This window comes from Doryrhamphus excisus, chromosome 18, assembly GCF_030265055.1.
Source record: "Doryrhamphus excisus isolate RoL2022-K1 chromosome 18, RoL_Dexc_1.0, whole genome shotgun sequence".
Taxonomy (NCBI): domain Eukaryota; kingdom Metazoa; phylum Chordata; class Actinopteri; order Syngnathiformes; family Syngnathidae; genus Doryrhamphus; species Doryrhamphus excisus.
Window position 1 is genome coordinate 15,827,218 of NC_080483.1, and position 17,714 is coordinate 15,844,931.

Genomic DNA, 17,714 nt, shown 5'->3' on the forward strand with positions numbered 1-17,714 from the left:
GTTCCGTACAAGTACAAGGTGATATGAGCATCCAATGACATAATGGGTACCATAGTAAGTGTCAATATAGTGATATATATAGCACATCATGACTGGTTCAAGACTCTTCATCCTTGTATTTAGCAATAATGCAATAATAATGGTGTTTATATACTTACATAGTTTGAATACTACGGTCATCAATCTATTCATAGTCACCACTCATATGGTGACAAGCATATACAATATATGCTGTTAGATTTGATTGACAAATCTGTCAGTTTCTTGTAAAATAATGAATGATTCTTCTTTTTGCCCTTTCTGCTGTCGCCACAGCAAATCAATCTCCTCCATCCAACCCTGTCTTCTGCATCTGTCTCTCTCACACCAACTCATGTCCTCCTTCACTACGTCCATAAACCTCCTTTTTGGTCTTCCCTTACCTGGCAGCATCCTTCTACCAATATATCCTCTGGACATGTCCCAACCATCTCAGTCTGGCTGATAACTGACTTTATCTCCAAGGCCTCTAACATGTAATGTCCCTTTCATGTACTCCTTCCTGATCCTATCCATCCTGGTCACTCCCAATGAGAACCTCAGCATCCTCATCTTTGCTACCACCAGTTTTGTTTCAGGTCTTTTCCTCAGTGGTACTGTTTCTAGACCAAACAACATGACTGATCTCACCACAGTTTTGTATACTTCGACCGATCCGGTATGGAAGTCCTGAGGTTTTTTTTTTATGTCGGATGCCTTTCCTGACATAACCCTCTGTATTTATCCAGGCTTGGGACTGGCACAACAAGGCACAAGCTTGAACCCCATTGAGGCTAATGACTGGTTAAGCATTTAAAAACACAACAAAATAATCCATACAGTAAACGAATGTAAGACACCAATGTTTTTCTTTATTGATAAACATTTACTGGTTTCCATTGCATACTCGTTTCCAACATATGACTTCGCTTCGCCACATTTGCCACCTTTTTGCTATCTCCAAAACCTATATCACACCGAAATCACATACTTTGCGTCCCTGTTCTGCGCGTACGCAAGCTTAATCGATGAGACCCCTGCTAGGATGTTTCGGCAACAGCTCCTCTGTATTCAACCGGAGTCCCGACCAAACCAGGCCAGGATTGAGTTTACTTTGCCGGTGATGGAAGTTGAACGCGTAGAGTAAAGAGTGTGTGCACGTGTGTGTGCATGAGCGTCAATATGTGCCAGGAGGGAAGGGGATCCGATTAGTACTACTCTGAAAGTAATTACCTTAATTAAAGCAGTAATGTGTGGAGACAGAAGGGAGGGAAGAGAAAGGAAAGGAGGAGGAAGTGGGTGGACAGGAGAGAACCTGCCATCTTTTATGGAGCAGTTTAGGGACTAGTGATTTAAGGGGCACACTCAACAGTGGGTGGGGGTGGGCAGAGCAGCAGTTGAGGGGAGGGGGTCCGGGGGCTTCAGTGTGGGTTCTTATGATAGAATAAAGGAGGTAAGGCCGGGGAGAAATAGATTGCGGGAGTTTGACAAAACAATTTTCTCAAAAATGTTAATTTATGGGGGCGGCACGGTGGTCTAGGGGCTAGCGCACAGACCTCACAGCTAGGAGACCAGGGTTCAATTCCACCCTCGGGCATCTCTGTGTGGAGTTTGCATGTTCTGCCCGTGCATGCGTGGGTTTTCTCCGGGTACTCCGGTTTCCTCTCACATTCCAAAAACATGCTAGGTTAATTGGCCACTCCAAATTGTCCATAGGTATGAATGTGAGTGTGAATGGTTGTTTGTCTATATGTGCCCTGTGATTGGGACCAGTCCAGGGTGTACCCCGCCTTACGCCCGAAGACAGCTGGGATAGACTCCAGCACCCCCCGCGACCCTCGTGAGGAAAAAGCGGTAGAAAATGAATGAATGAATGTTAATTTATGGTTCCTGAAAAATATCTTGTATTAAAAAAAACACACACAGTCCTAAAGTGATGACATTTATTCATCCGATCGTTAACATGATCTCCCAAGAATTGAGTAATAAATTGTGCACTGTTTTAGATTCAGAATGGACTCTTTTAAAGGCTCATCATGCCTGCGCTTTAAAAATAATGGAATGTCCTGCTGCAGCATACTCAACACAACATGCGTGGACACGCTGTGCTTGTTTCAAGAGCAATTAAAAAAGTGGGGCAGCAATGTCTTCCTCGCAGACAGGTGGTTCTGGAACCAAATCTCTGGGACCTCTTGGTGTGGATTAGGGGTTATTAAACCATCTTTGACTTTGCTGGTACTGGGAAAAATGTAGAGCCAGGTAACCATATTGACCACTGATCAAAATCTGCCTTTGCTACGTCAAAATTAACTCCATATACTAGACGTGGACCTCCAGAAAATTATTCCATCTTCCAACCCGTTGACTAGTGCTTCTCTCCTCAACCATCCATACCGTACCATTGCCCACAACACTAAGCCAACAAGCCAAATCAAGTTGTGGTTGCTCATGGAGCCAACACCACAAGCCCAACCCAGACAAAGAGCCCCAAAGGTAGGGGTGCACAAGGTGTGGCTCAGGGCCATCTGTGGCCCACGGCTCATTTGTCATGTCATCACAAACTGCAAAAATGGTCAAAATAGAGCAAAAGGCACAATGAGAAAAAGGTGAAATGTTGACATCAACACCCAATATTTATACATTATGGTAATGGTAATGGTTTTATTTCATTTGAACATGCATCAGATTACAATTGAATGCATCCCATAATCAGTTCCCAGTTCCACATGTCCAGAAGGAGTAGGAAGAAGCCAAGCTTATTAAATCCTACCCCTCCATCTGATACTTTTACAATCAGTAACTGTTACATTTGTTCACTTCCTGCTTTCCTAATATAGTTGAAGTTTTTTTTGTCATGTACCGAAGTACGAAGTCATATGACCGTACATTATGTCATTGTATAATTGTAAAATTAAAAAAAACAAACAAAAAAGAACTTCAACTATATTAAGAAAGCAGGAAGTGAACAAACTATACAACAACATTATACAATAACAACAACAAACCAAGTATTAAAAATGACAACCAACAGTTAACATTCCTACTATCAACAAGTAAGACAGGTTAGACTTAATACATTCGAGTCCAATTAAATGCTGGCAACGATACAATTTTGAAAGCGATAAAAACAAAATAAAGCCCCAACCAAAAACATTCTGTACTTCTCTTGAGTTGGATTGTATGAAGTTAAAATCTTGCCGAAATCTCACAAACACACAAACCATGTTTCATTCACACCCAACGGTTCGCAAACAAACTGAGTGTGATTTGCAAATACAAAACATCATTCCGTAACGGATGCATTTTGTTTTGCAAATAAGGAACTTACCTATCAAACAAATAGAACCTGCTTCAGAAACAAATTCAGCATGTTTTCCATGTTTAACCCCATCAGACCCATTCTTCCTGAGGTGGGATATTAGCCGTGCTAATATTGCTGTGTTTTACACCCATCACAAATTGACCATCGGACATACAGAACTAGCAAGCTTATTGCTGTGTGGTGCGTGACGTCATCACTCCCATCCCGAGTCAGGCACGCAACCACACTAGCATGCTAAACCAGGCTAAGTTTCCATTCACGCTTCACGTTCCCCCATTGTGTTTATCACAATTTCAACCTGAGTTGGGGAAGAAGCGGTTTAGTGTTTACAGTTAAAGTGGTCCGCCGAGTAAATACTTCCCCACATGAACGTTCATTCTCCTCATTTCATAAATTTTAAGCATCATAGTAGGCCGCGGCCTGCAACTCTGCTTGTTTATGTTTCTCATTCATACCGGTACAAGTCATTTTGGAAGACTACACCAGCATACCAGTATATTTATAAGCTATTTATTTATTTATATTCTTTGCGGGCTGCACGGCGGTGGAGTGGTTAGCGTGCAGACCTCACAGCTAGGAGACCAGGGTTCAATTCCACAGGGTTCAATTCCACCCTCGGCCATGTATGTGTGAAGTTTGCATGTTCTCCCCGTGCATGCGTGGGTTTTCTCCGGGTACTCGGGTTTCCTCCCACATTCCAAAAACATGCTAGGTTAATTGGCGACTCAAAATTGTCCATAGGTATGAATGTGAGTGTGAATGGTTGTTTGTCTTTATTGTCTTTAGTCTGACAATTTAGCACTGAAAGTAATCATTAAATAATACAATTTGAAAAAACTTTCTATTTTATTGAATATGATGGCGGAATTCCCTTTGCATGTTATGATGCCCAATCTGGATTTTTGTTCAAATCCAAAACTTTATGTTGTCGTTCACGTTACCAATGTGAATGCAAAGCATCCAGGAAGTGATGCTCATGCACAAAAGCACAACATTACCTCAATCTGTGCTCTCTTCGGTGCATTTGTGGGACCTTCAAGAGCAATGAAGTGCATTTTGTTAACCAAAAAATGAAGAAAAAAAATAGGGCAAGTGAATTTGGAATACTTTTTTTAGTTAAGGCATAAAAAAACAGTTTAGGACTAGAGCTCGGTTGTTTGTCTACTGACCACCAGTCAAGGGTGTACCCCGCCTTTCGCCCGAAGACAGCTGGGATAGGCTCCAGCACCCGCTGCGACCCTCATGAGGATAAGCGGTAGAAAATGAATGAATTAATATTCTTTGCAAATCCTACCGAGGTCCGTCTATTACTCCAAGACTGAAGTGCAGGTGAAAATGTTATTTCAACATATGCCAGGCATCTTTCATTCTCTTCCTTTAGCACCCACTCACTCACTCTCAGTCCTGGTAATGTGGCCAGTCTGACTGCCACTTCAAGAGAGGGGAGCAGAGTGTCGGACAGCCCTCCAACATCTCCAAAACATCTTGGATGTTTTGACCAAATCATTTCTTAGACTTGTATTAAATCCCCTGTGAACTGTTTTGATTGGTTTTAATATGTCCCCTTTCATTTTGGCATGGGCCCTTAGGTCGCCTTAGGCTGTAGAAAATGGATGGACGGATCGGTACTTGGATTGATACCTCCTTAAACCTCCAAACCTCCAAGGCACTCCAATTGTTCTGGCATTGTTAGCCCATTTACCGACTGATGACGCAGCATCAGGACCAACTACTGGAGATGCTGTATCTTGTCCAAGAAAAGTATTCTTGGACACGATCACGAGAGGACAGAGAATCGAACCTGCAACTGTTATCTCAGCGGCAGCAAAGACTCGAACACTCAAGGAGTAACTTTCCAAAGTGTTGAAAAAGAGATCATGAAATACAGGCCGGTGTTAAACATCCCTTCATGCGTCCTGCACACGGCCTTCCAGGTACGTGTGCATGTGTGCGGTTGCGTTCCTTTGAAATAGCATCTTTTCTGATGGAGTGATAATGAAAATAATAACATCCCTGACAAAATATTCATAAAGGTAATGATGAATGCCATATTTTTTCAGCAAGATACATCAGACGACGTCTTGGTTAAAGGAAAACACAGAACGACGTTTCCAACACCCTCAAATTATCTGGCGCTTTCACAATTCACTGATAGCGTAGATGAGAGCTGAGGAAAATGGACACACAATTATACTCACTTGTCGTATATTAATACTGCTTCTTGACATCTTCCATGGACCCTGGGCTGTCATCTCTTTGTCTGCTTTAATTGAAAATTAATGGTTAGTGCGTTGCCAAGGCAACTGCAGCAGCAGTGATGGGGAAGTGAGTCGCATTCAGGCAGACACCAGTGGCATTGTTTGTCCTGTCTGACCTTGGAAGTGAAAGAAGAGGACGGGCAGGGGAGGACAAAAAAAAAAAGACATTAATAAAAGAATGGAGTGTTAAGGGTTGAATGCTGTGCGGTGGAGCGGGGAAGAAAAATAAAATAAACTTATTGTAGCCATGCTTTTTCAGGTTGAGAGGGGGAAAAAAAATATGCTAGGAGGTGACCAAAGATATGATGTCAAAATGCCAAATGGAGAGAATTGTGTTTGAGTGCAAGAGCAGAAAAGGCCTGGTGATTTTTCTGTGTAGCGTCGGCGTCACCTCTGTACCGATGGAGTCGGAGGGTACCTTATAGCTCCATAATCATTTGGACACAGGTAGCGTTTTTGTGTCTTTGTTAGTCATAAGGCATGTTAGTCTTTAGTATGTTTACAAATCAACTGGGATGGACATAAAGTCTGATTAGACTAGGTAGGACTAGACTAGGCTGACTTGACGAGACTAGACCAGAGCTGTCCTATCTAGTCCTAACATGATCTGGGATTAGATTAGAATTTTAGAATTTAAGATTAGAATTTTCAAGAGTGAATGAAAGTTGCAAAGCATGTGATTGTGTGACATTACATATCTCCACAGGTGACATGACTGGAAACCAGTTACATGCGGGTGACCCGGGCCAGCCCCCACTGCTCCTAACGGGTAGGGATTTGATTCACTCATTAACATTACCCTGCAGCACGACGAAGATGTAATCTGGCAAGACCATCTTGCTAAGATTATGCAGGAGCTCACAAAAGTGATAAAACATTTTATTATATTATTATAGCTAACAGCTAACAGCTGTCTTCTACAGCCTGGACTGGTGGCCAGCCAATCACAGGGCACATATAGACAAACAACCATTCACACTCACATTTATATCTATGGACAATTTGGAGTCGCCAATTAAATAGCATGTTTTTGGAATGGGGGAGGAAACCAGAGTACCCGGAAAAAATCCGGGGAGAACATGCAAACTCCATACAGAGATGGCTGAGGGTGGAATTGAACTCCAGTCTTCTAGCTGTGAGGTCTGCGCGCTAACCACACAACCGCCGTGCAGCCTTATTATCACATCAAATACTGATAATGTAATTCCTAAAATATTGTCACTTGAGAAGATTTATAATAATAATAAAATGAGTGCCGGAACATGAGGGCTAATTTTTAGTCTCTACTTGCTAGCTTAGTAGACACTAACATTTTCTCAATAAAGACTCCATTAGTTACATTTCAGAGCGTCTACTTTTCCACATTATTAGACTGAACATAAAGAAATCATAAACTATGACTTACACAAGATACAAATAATTTCTCTGTGACATTCATAATAAACTAAATGTGCTAGCTTGATGCTAATTTACATTGTAAATCCCATTTCCACGCTAGCAATTAGCAGTAGCAATTTACATGGCGATTTCCAACACATCCAAATACAATACAAATACTAAGACGTCACATACATTTTTATAGGTACTGTACAGTTGATCATTTTCTTTACAATGTTTCCAATTTTTAAAACACAAAGTATGTTTTGCAACTCTGTAGGGAGGCTGTAAATGGACAAAGAATGAAGGCCTGTATGTAAGTATGTTGATCTCCATTGCTTCTTCTTTGTTGGTCACTTAAAGTGTGGATCTACACAAACCAGATATGGATAAACTATTATACTTGTTAGTGAGCACTTACTGTATGTGTATTTCAGCTTAAACCAGGGGTGGGCAAACTATGGCCCGGGGGCCACATCCGGCCCGCCAAGTGTTTGAATATGGCCCGCCTGTTCTTTCCAAAATATTTCATTTAAACTCAACATACAACCTGGCATCGTGGCTTGAGACAACCTTTTGATGGTTGAAGTAGCTGTTTTATCAATTTCATAATAATAATAATAATAATAATAATAATAATAATAATAATAATAATAATAATAATAATAATAATAATAATAATAATAATAATAATAATAATAATAATAATAATAATAATAATAATAATAATAATAATAATAATACATTCATTTTCTACCGCTTACCCTCACAAGGGTCGCGGGGGTGCTGGAGCCTATCCCAGCTGTCTTGGGGCGAGAGGCGGGATACACCCTGGACTGGTCGTAATAATAATAATAATAATAATAATGATGATAATAATAATAATAATAATTCATTCATTTTCTACCATTTATTCTCCGAGGGTTGCGGGGGTGCTGAGACTATCCCAGCTTCTTGGGGCGAGAGGCGGGGTACACCTGGACTGGTCGTAATAATAATAATAATAATAATAATAATAATAATTTTATAATGCACTTTACATCAAATAAATGATCTCAAAGTGCACGTATAGCAGACTGCATGACACTTTTATGTGTAAAATATGTGTAAAAATATATGTGTACAAATGGACTGTCACGTGTAAAATACTATATACCCCCCCCCGTCAATTTTATTAAATCAATGCGGCCCGCGAGTCAAAAAGTTTGCCCACCCCTGGCTTAAACCGTCTCTCTGTGTGCCACAAAGCAAGACCGAGTCACTTCATGTGGACGACATGGACGATTGAGGTAAGAAATTGAGGGTGGAGAAAAGATAGAGAGGCCGAGGAAGTGAGCGAGAGAGAAAATGAGGAGAATGGATCACTTTTCCATATTGCATGTGTAGCCGAATCCATCATCTTGCGGAACCATCATGTGCGTCATTCACATCGAAATTTTTCCAAATTAAAGAGCCACCTCACTCCCCTCTTCTCCTCTTTGCTAATCCCCTCTGCTGCACCCCTACTTCTCTGTTACCATTAAGCAACGCGTGACACGTCGGAAAGTTACTCATATATGATGTTTTTGTAGCTGCAAATGTAGCCTCGGGATGCAAAACACATCTCGGAGCTGCCAGATGAGGACTCGGTGGTTATCTTATCTGATGGTGAATTTTATTTGCATGCTGCATTGATGTTCAAATAGCTGTTTGAATGCTTCCTCAGCAGCCCGGACAGACTGTGATTGTGTGGCGGGCGAGCAAACAAGTGTATCAGATGATATCAGCCGTGCCCTACTTAACTAGTCCGGGTGAGACGTGCAAACGCGGCAGACCGTATAAACTTTACTCGGCTTCCATGCACATCTGTCTCTAACTTTGTGTGTGTGTGTGTTAGCTCCTTTAGCGTGCATCTGTTGCATTTTACTGCAGAGATATGTTAAGTACCTCATATTGCAGCCATAAAAATAAGGTCTGCTGTGGAAGTAGCTTGATGCAGTTGAAAAAGTTGAATTGGCGAGGAGGGGGATGGGGGGGGGGGTGTAATGTCACAAATCACTCACTGCTCTTTTGGCCTCACACACACGCTTGATCATACGCCTGCCAGAGGGGCCTGTCTGGCTTTCAGATGGACCCAAAAATGACAAAAGGAAAAGGCGAGGACAGGAAAAGAGTTGCGATAGGAGGAGAAACAAGAAGACAGATGAAAGCAAAAAAAAACGAAAGAAATGAAGACAGTTATAGGAAGAAGTCTGAATTTTAAAGCAAGGATGCGTCACTCAGGGCAAACGGACGGACTCGTACCGAGTTCTTTCATCCTTCGCCGTATTGCGGAGAGGTCTGTTTTCACATTTCAGGATCAATTCGAGGCGGAAGTCACATGGAAACCAACTCCTGAATCTTCCGTCTATCTTTGTGCGGAAAAAAACTTCTTTCTTTGACAGACTTCTGAGGTTTGATACCTTGCGATTCGGCGCTTAATCCTGGTTAGAATTTAAATAGAAGCTAAATCATTGTCTTTCTTTTCCGTCCTCTTCCCGCCGCTGCAACGCCGTCGCCCAATCTCCCTCAGAAAAAAAGCCTGACCTCTGCATTTTTTTTGTCTCCTTTCTTAAGATTGGTTTTAAATACTCAGCAGATTAAAGCGCAGGCATGAAAGCTCACATTAGCCATATATTTAAAAAAAAATCCCCCCTGGTCGATAATCCATGTATTTGTCAGAATCAAACACAGCGGAATAGAAAAAGGCAGCAATGAGATGATGGCTAGCCAGAACCAGACATATTGTGAAGGGGAATTAGAAGGAGAAAGATACATTTAACAGAATGTGGCCTTCAAGGTAATCATTGAAATTGGCTCCAGAATGCCTCCTGTGAACGTTTGTGATGACCTCCGATGCCCTTCACATTCCCTCTTTTGTAACCCGTGGCAATAATGTAGACTGATGCAAATAATGTACTAGAATATAATTTGCGTACTATTTAGTGTGTTTAAATGCTGAATGGATGCATTCAGTGTCACGGTGGTGGTTTTTTACTGTATATACGGCATACCGAATTGAAACACTTCACCACAAAAAAAAAAACGACTTTAGTCATTAACAGTCCTTGCTTGCATCTTTGTTAGTCCAAAGCAATGAGACGAACGGTGCAACGGACAGAGGTGCGGGTCAGTGGAAATCATTGAGCCTTTCATACATTGCACTGTACACTCCCTAAATATTAATACAGCATGTAATGAATTCCACAGTTCAACTTTTATGAACTACGTATCGCCTTTTGATGAGCTGAAATCTTCAAGGCTGTAAAAATCAAATAGAGGTTTTTTTTTTTTCTTTTAATTCACCGATTTCTGTAAAGAGAGCTCTCATTTACCACGAGTGTTGCCATATAAGCAATATATTTTCAATGTCAAAAATAATAAGCGAGATTTTTATTCCGACTTCCTCACTCCTCTCAAGTACAGGTGACGAAAGTGCCGAGTGAAATGTGATTGTTGCCATCGAAATGTCATATATTTATGTGTGTATTTGCGATGAAATTCATTCACACGCATGTATGACATGAAACTTTGAGTTTTTATAGCAATATTTAACTCTCACATTATGAATTGGATTTTTTCCGTCTTTCTGTTTTATTCTTTGAAATAAACCGTGCTTCCTGTTATCTATCAACCTATCGCCACATGCAAGATAGAGTCTTGAGCTGGCTATTGTATCAAGGCTGTTATACATGTCAGCTTAACACTGATGGCTACGCTAATGTGACAGAGCTCTCTGGGTTACATCTTTCTCTGCTGGATTAAAAAAAAAAAAAAAAAAAAGCATCGGTCTGTACACAATCCATCTTTCGAGGCGCATACACACTTGCCAAAAAGGTTACTAAAGCCAGCCTGACTACTTCGAGCTTTCCAAGTCGGCCTTGCTTATACATTGAACGGCAGTGACTGACAGCACACAATGCAGAGGTAAAATCAGAACCCTGTTTTGTATCTGTGTGTGTGTGTGTGTGTGTGTGAAGCTTTCGGAGACAAAGACCCCTGCTGTAGGGAGTCCTGTGGGAAAGGCGTGCGGCCGGAAGATGTGAGCGCACCGGCGAGTGATAATGTCAGCTGGAGAGATACGGCGTGTCATTTTACACAAGCGCACATCAAAAGTGACAGCGTAGCGGGGAAAGACAGGGGAAGACAGCTTGTCATTTGTTTGCTTTGATACAAGATTGCAAAGGGGATCGGACTGGAAGGCTCTGCAGATGCGTTTGTGTGTGTGTTTGTTTGAGTTGTGCATGGTTGCAAACGTAAGAAGCAACATCTCATCAGCATTAGTGTGCATTTTCCTTCAAAACATCCATTTAGTCAAACCTCTAAGATGGAACGCTGGTTAAACTATTTTCCCTATTCCAGTCCACATTTTTTTGGTCATTCCTGGCTTCTGGTCTCATCTGCCTTTCTTTTTTTGTGGAAAAGAAGTCAGTCGGGCCTTGCATTGATGACCGGGAACTCAATAGATTACCGCTAAGAATAAGTAACCTTTGCCCCCTCCTCGACTCTGCCTTTACTCCGCTTCACGGCTCCATGGTGTGCTCCAAATTAGATCTTCACAATGCTTATCTAGTCCATAAACGCGATGGCGAAGTGTGAAAGACGGCATGTAATACCCCACTGGGTCACTTCCAGTACCTCGTCATACATTTTGGTGTTACCAACTGTTTTTCAGGCTCTCATCATCTTTTGGGATATGTTTGTCTTTGAGTACCTTAATGATATTTTTGGTTTGTTTGTCTTCTTTGCAAGACCACCATCAGACCCTGAGAAAGTGCAGCCTGGTATCAAGTGGCCGGACCCTCTTTTCGGAAGGGCTTTCTTGGGTTTTGGGGATTTGCAAAGTTCTACTTGGGTTTTGTTTGCAATTTCAGTGTCTTACTTCTAAGGATCGACCGATAAATCGGCCGGTCGATATTTCGGGCCAATATTTATATTCTTGACTTGAATCGGTACCGACCGATATTTGCATTCTTGACTTGAATCGGTATCGGCCAATACGCGCGCGGGTTCGCCGATATATTTTTCCGCGCATTTGCAGACAGGCATCCGCTGGGCAGCTTTGTGTTGCCAGAGGACCCTGCAATGCACACAACGGATATGAATATTTACACCTTTTAAAATTGATAATACTGTTTAAATGATTGTTTAAGAAAGCTGAATCCTACTGTTTTCAGTGTTTACATTTCAATAAATATTTGTTTAAACTTGAGACCTGTAATATTTGTTATCATTGTCATTTTTTCATATAAATTGAGGGAGCAAAAGCAGTATCGGCCACAAATATCGGCCCAAGCAAAATCGGCCATCGGCAAAGGGTGATGGAAAAAAATCGTTATCGGCACCGGCCGGAAAAAAATCATATCGGTCGATCCCTACTTACTTCCATCAAGGTACCCTTGCCTGCCCCGACAAAGCCGATTCGGTATTTGGTAAACTCAAAGAACTGTTTACCTCCAGTCCTGTTCTGGCCCGTTCTAATCCCTTTGTGGTCCAGGTGGACGCCTGGACTTGGTTTCTGGACTGCCTCCTTCCAAGGACAATAGCACCATCTTCACCATAATGGACAGATTCTCAGGGCAAGTCCATTTTGTATTTCTTTGAACGCTTCCGTCAGCTTGAGAAACAGCCAAGCTGATGGACGATCCTTCATGTGTTCCGACTGCATTGGATTCCGGCACACACCTCAATTTACCTTTCAGGCGTTTTGCAAGGCGATCAGAGCCACTTCCAGCCCTTCCTATACGTACCATCCATATGTAGGTGGTACATGCCATGTCAATGCCAGCGCTATCCACCATAAGCTGGCTGGCTCTCTTCCTGGGCTTCCACTTTTTCATGTCTCTCGCCTCAAGCCAGTTGTCTCCAGTCGTACCTCCTCCTCAGTTGGTCCAGGGCCACCCTTCCTGTACAGTCAAAGCCATTTTAGATGTAAGAAGAAGGGGCGGTGGTTTCCAGGATCCGTTCAATTGGGAAGAGTACGGCCCCGTGGAGATATGATGGATCTCTAGAACACTCTAGAACATTTGTTCAAGGCAATTCCTACACATACTGCATGTCATGGCAGAGGACACTAAAGGTCACAATTGTTTGGGGATTTCCAGAGTTCCTGTGCTTCGGTAATTGTGTGCGTATTTAACAGCGGACTTCCTTACACTTTGGGCGTGTGACCAATCACAGCGGAGTAGGCATGCCTGGAGGCGGACTGTTTTGGTAGGAAACGCAAATAAAAAGTTTTCTCTGCGGGTTATTGTGTGTAGCTGCTCTATAGGAGACCACAACTTAATACAAAGGGTCTAAAAATGAGCATAATAGGTCGCCGTTAACACTCCTTGTTAGCGCTCCCCCTTCGAAATACATAAACCAGGGATTTCCAAAGTTTGGACCATGAACCATTTGTGGATGCCATTTGTAATAGTAAGTATAAGTAACTAATAATTAGTAACTAAGAAATTTGATTATAAAAACACGAAAATACTAAAGATACATATAAATATAAGGACACATATAGCGGCACAATAAATATAGCAACTTCTCATCATTCCACGTTAATTTCAGAGTTAAACTAATGTACCTCGTTAAGCTACGCCAATTTCCAGTTAAGCTACGACCACTTCCTGTTCATGCCCCATCCATTTTTTTTTAAACGTCCGATTTATGACCCACCCATGTTAAGTACAGATGCCGATACAGATCATTTAGAACAAATAAAGATTATTGGGTACTCTTTAGCCGTATTGTACAATATGTTCCATTTTTGGTTTTTTGGGCTTTCGAATTTTCTGATTTGTAATACAATTTTTAAAAGTTTATTTCATAAAATTCTAAAATAAATCCTTTTCAAGCAACTACACATCATAATGACATTTTTTCTTTGTACAAAATCCATCTAAATTCCTTTTAAAGAACACCCACCTAGCTTACTATGCACTCATTTGGCTTCTCGGTCACTTTGAAATGTTTTCCATCACATTTCCTCGACATCATTTTTGGGCCAAACATCAGAAGAGAAACCTTCACGTTGCCTGTGAGCTAAATTGTACGTGCAAACTTTCACATATGATTAAGGGATTGCGAATCACGCCAATCAAAACTTACGTTTTTTGGTTGTTAATAAACAAATTCAAACATTGACTCTTCTGAGCGGGTTCAATGAAAAGAAAAATAGTTTATATACGCGTCACAATCAAAGTGTGTGTCAAATTTCTGTCTCTCGTTTCTGCAAGTCGTCACGGACAGCTTGAACTGATGTGTTTGGGTGTGTGTGTGTATGAGTGTGTACCTGTCACTTACACATATACACACTCCTTCCCGGACTTTTTAGGCACAAGTGCCAAAAAATGAAGGGAGTCCTTGAGGTATTGAATGAGTCCTCCCCTCACTTTTCTTTGGCTGTGCCTGCCGTCTGCATACAGTACAAGTGTGTGCACAAACATCTTGTTAGCACATCTATGGCTGCCTTGGACGGGACTCCGAATGATTCCATGCACAAGCAGTGTGTGTGTACATGTGTGTGTGTGTGTGATGCACCACACATGATGACAGTGGGTGAATAACGGGAAGCAGTGTGTGATGTGTTTCCAATGACACTGTGCCGAGGCTCCCCGTGCACACTATGATTATATTTTAATTTGCACTTGCTCATGTATTATTATTATTATTATTATTATTATTGTAAGGGCAACCTCAGTTTGTTTGTGCATGCAGCCTGTCTATGTTGTCTCTATTTGTAAAACATGCATACTTATGTATATATTTGTATAATCAGTATGTTTGTGTGGATTCGGGGTGTCGACGAGGGACTTGTTTGCAAACATCAACAGCGGCAGTTTTATTGTAGCGCACCCAGAAGACTGCAAAAGATCTGTTTATTAAAAGCTCCCTTGTAACTTGTTAAAAAAAAAAAAAAAAAAAAAAAACACATACACAACAAAGAGGAAGTGATTCAATAAATAGACAGAAACATTTTTCCTCTTAACTCTACTGGAGGGATCAGAGGCTGTGTGACACTTTGGGTGAGCGACGCCATATTTCTCTTTAATTAAGCTTGGGGAAAACCTTGTAGTGCAGCCAACCTAGCGCATGAAGCCACTTATGTTTTAATTTAATTACCTGTCCACTTTGATAATTATTCACCCTGATTAACACGAGGGGCGCAGAGGAACGGTACAGATTCAAACCCAACTTACTGGACGGTTCTGATCCACTTATGCAGGCCCAGTTTTGGGACTTTATACTGTTGTGATCCAAAATTGTCATGTTCACTTTAATGCATCAGTTCACAATTAGTCTCATTCGGTTTTACATAACAGACCCAGCCTATCTTTGTCATTCTGAAGTGTAAAGGAAGTAAGATCAAACTAGAAAAAAATGAATCAGACTCAAGTATCGCATCTCTTAGGTTGTACAATTCAGAATTTGACCAAAAAGTACCACATAGTGGCTACTAAAAGACGAATAATATGCATCAGATTAACCTGAATTGGCATCATTGGCAGTTGCGTCTCAGTTTGACATTTGATTGGTTCCATTGTTATACTGAATTGATTTAAGGAACAAGCAAAGTCGCAGTGTGATGAATTTAGTATTTTAGGCATCAGTTTTTTGGCATCATTGGCAGTTGCGTCTCAGTTTGAAAGAAAAAAAGAGCAGCTAATGAGAAAATCCCACGCAGATCCGTACTCTCGTGAACATACACACATTCATATTTTTAGCGGTATTGATCGTACTAATGAATGTGCGGTGATTTACTGCATCGGCGGCCCATTGTTGGTTGGGTGCCGTGATGGACTGCCATCATAAAAGCTTCCATAGAGAAAAAGTAAAAGAGGTGAGTCTTTTTTAATGGCTTATGCCAAATTATTCCAAGATCTCCCTTTGAGTTATCGCAGTCGTTTTTTTTTCCTTTTCCGTGTTTTTTTTTTTCCTCCCCGTGACAGGCATGATGTAATTCCCAAAATTTCTTCAGAGACAGTAATCTCAACACTGATTATGCTGTCAATTAGTAAATGAATGAGGCGGCGAGGGAGAGAAAGGTGGTAATAACTCTGCAAAAGGAGTTGTCAGACTTCCAAAATGCATCAAGGACATAGTGAGCTATGCAGACAGTAAAAATTGTCCAATCACAATATAACTGTCTATTTGCAAGGAACAGCAGTGAACCCACTTAAACTTTCTATTTTTTTTTTTATTATTTGTGGAATAGTGCTTTTTTTTTTTTTTTTTTTTTGAAGACCGAACATGAATCTTTTACATAAATCAATATGCAGTGAGAGAGATTAAATTTGTTATCTGCATTTTTAACTTGCTTAAATGTGTGCACGCTCACGGCCGCTGGAATTGCACTGCATTTAGACAATTATTCACCAAGGTGTTTATTTAACACCGCAGTAAGATCTGTCGGCTCACAGATCTACCCGAGAGTATGTGATTTGGTTCCGTTTGGATCGTTTTGTGCTGTTGTTTTTCTGCGCTCCGACACGCAGCACGGGCAAACATCTGTTGCTCTCTGACTTCACAATAGCACAACTCAGCCGGGATGCTAAAATGTCAAAAGGTCAGCGGCTTCCCCTCACAAACACACAGAGAGAAACCTATTTTTCCACATTGTGGAATGTTTAAAAAATAGGGAGAAATCCAGAGGAAAAGCAAACGTCTTTGAATGTAATTCTTGTATATTTCGGAACTGTGCAAAAACACACAACTTTATAGATCTTGTTCCTTAAAAAGTATTATATCCTGTGATACTAGTATTGTCTACTGAACATACATGTGGCATTATGTATGTAATATTGACTGCAGGAATTGGGTTTTTTAACCAACATTTGATTGGTTCCATTGTTATACTGAATTGATTTAAGGAACAAGCAAAGTCGCAGTGTGATGAATTTAGTATTTTAGTTTTATTAATAAGATAACACCGTGAGTCAGACTGTTATGTTGTTATTAGCGATGTCCGATATTGGCTTTTTTGCCGGTAACCGATATGCCGATATTGTCCAACTCTCAATTTCCAATTCCGATATCAACAGTATGTGTAACATCACATATATTCATATATTTTTCTTGTGTAAAAGCAGTGTTTCTCACTTATTTTCGGTCATGCACACCCCCTCCAAGGGACAGACACCCCCCCATCTCCGATTAGAAATACTAGAGAAACTGATAATATTTCTTCATTTCTCTCTACTGTACAGACTGAACTTGAAACCGATACCAGGAAAATGCAACAAAATGGGGAGCATACCCGCGTATTCAGTTGTCACATTCCATGTTGAGTACTATAAAAGTGTACATGTTGGTAGGTCTGCATTAAAATGAAAGCCTCTGCCCCACCGACAGTAATTTTGTAATTCCAACAGTCACTTTTATTGCAAATGCTGATCCAAAATTGAAGGAAAACATCAGCCTCAAGCTGGCAGAAACGTTTTAGGGGTAAAATCAAGCCAATTGTACAAAATCACAGGGCACATATAGACAAACAACCATTCACACTCACATTCATACCTATGGACAATTTGGAGTCGCTAATTAACCTAGCATGTTTTTGGAATGTGGGAGGAAACCGGAGTACCCGGAGAAAACCCACGCATGCACGGGGAGAACATGCAAACTCCACACAGAGATGGCTGAGTGTGGAATCGAACTAGGGTCTCCTAGCATTGTGGCCTGCGCGGTAACCACTCAGTCGCCGTGCAGCCCAGTGCATGTAATACGACTAG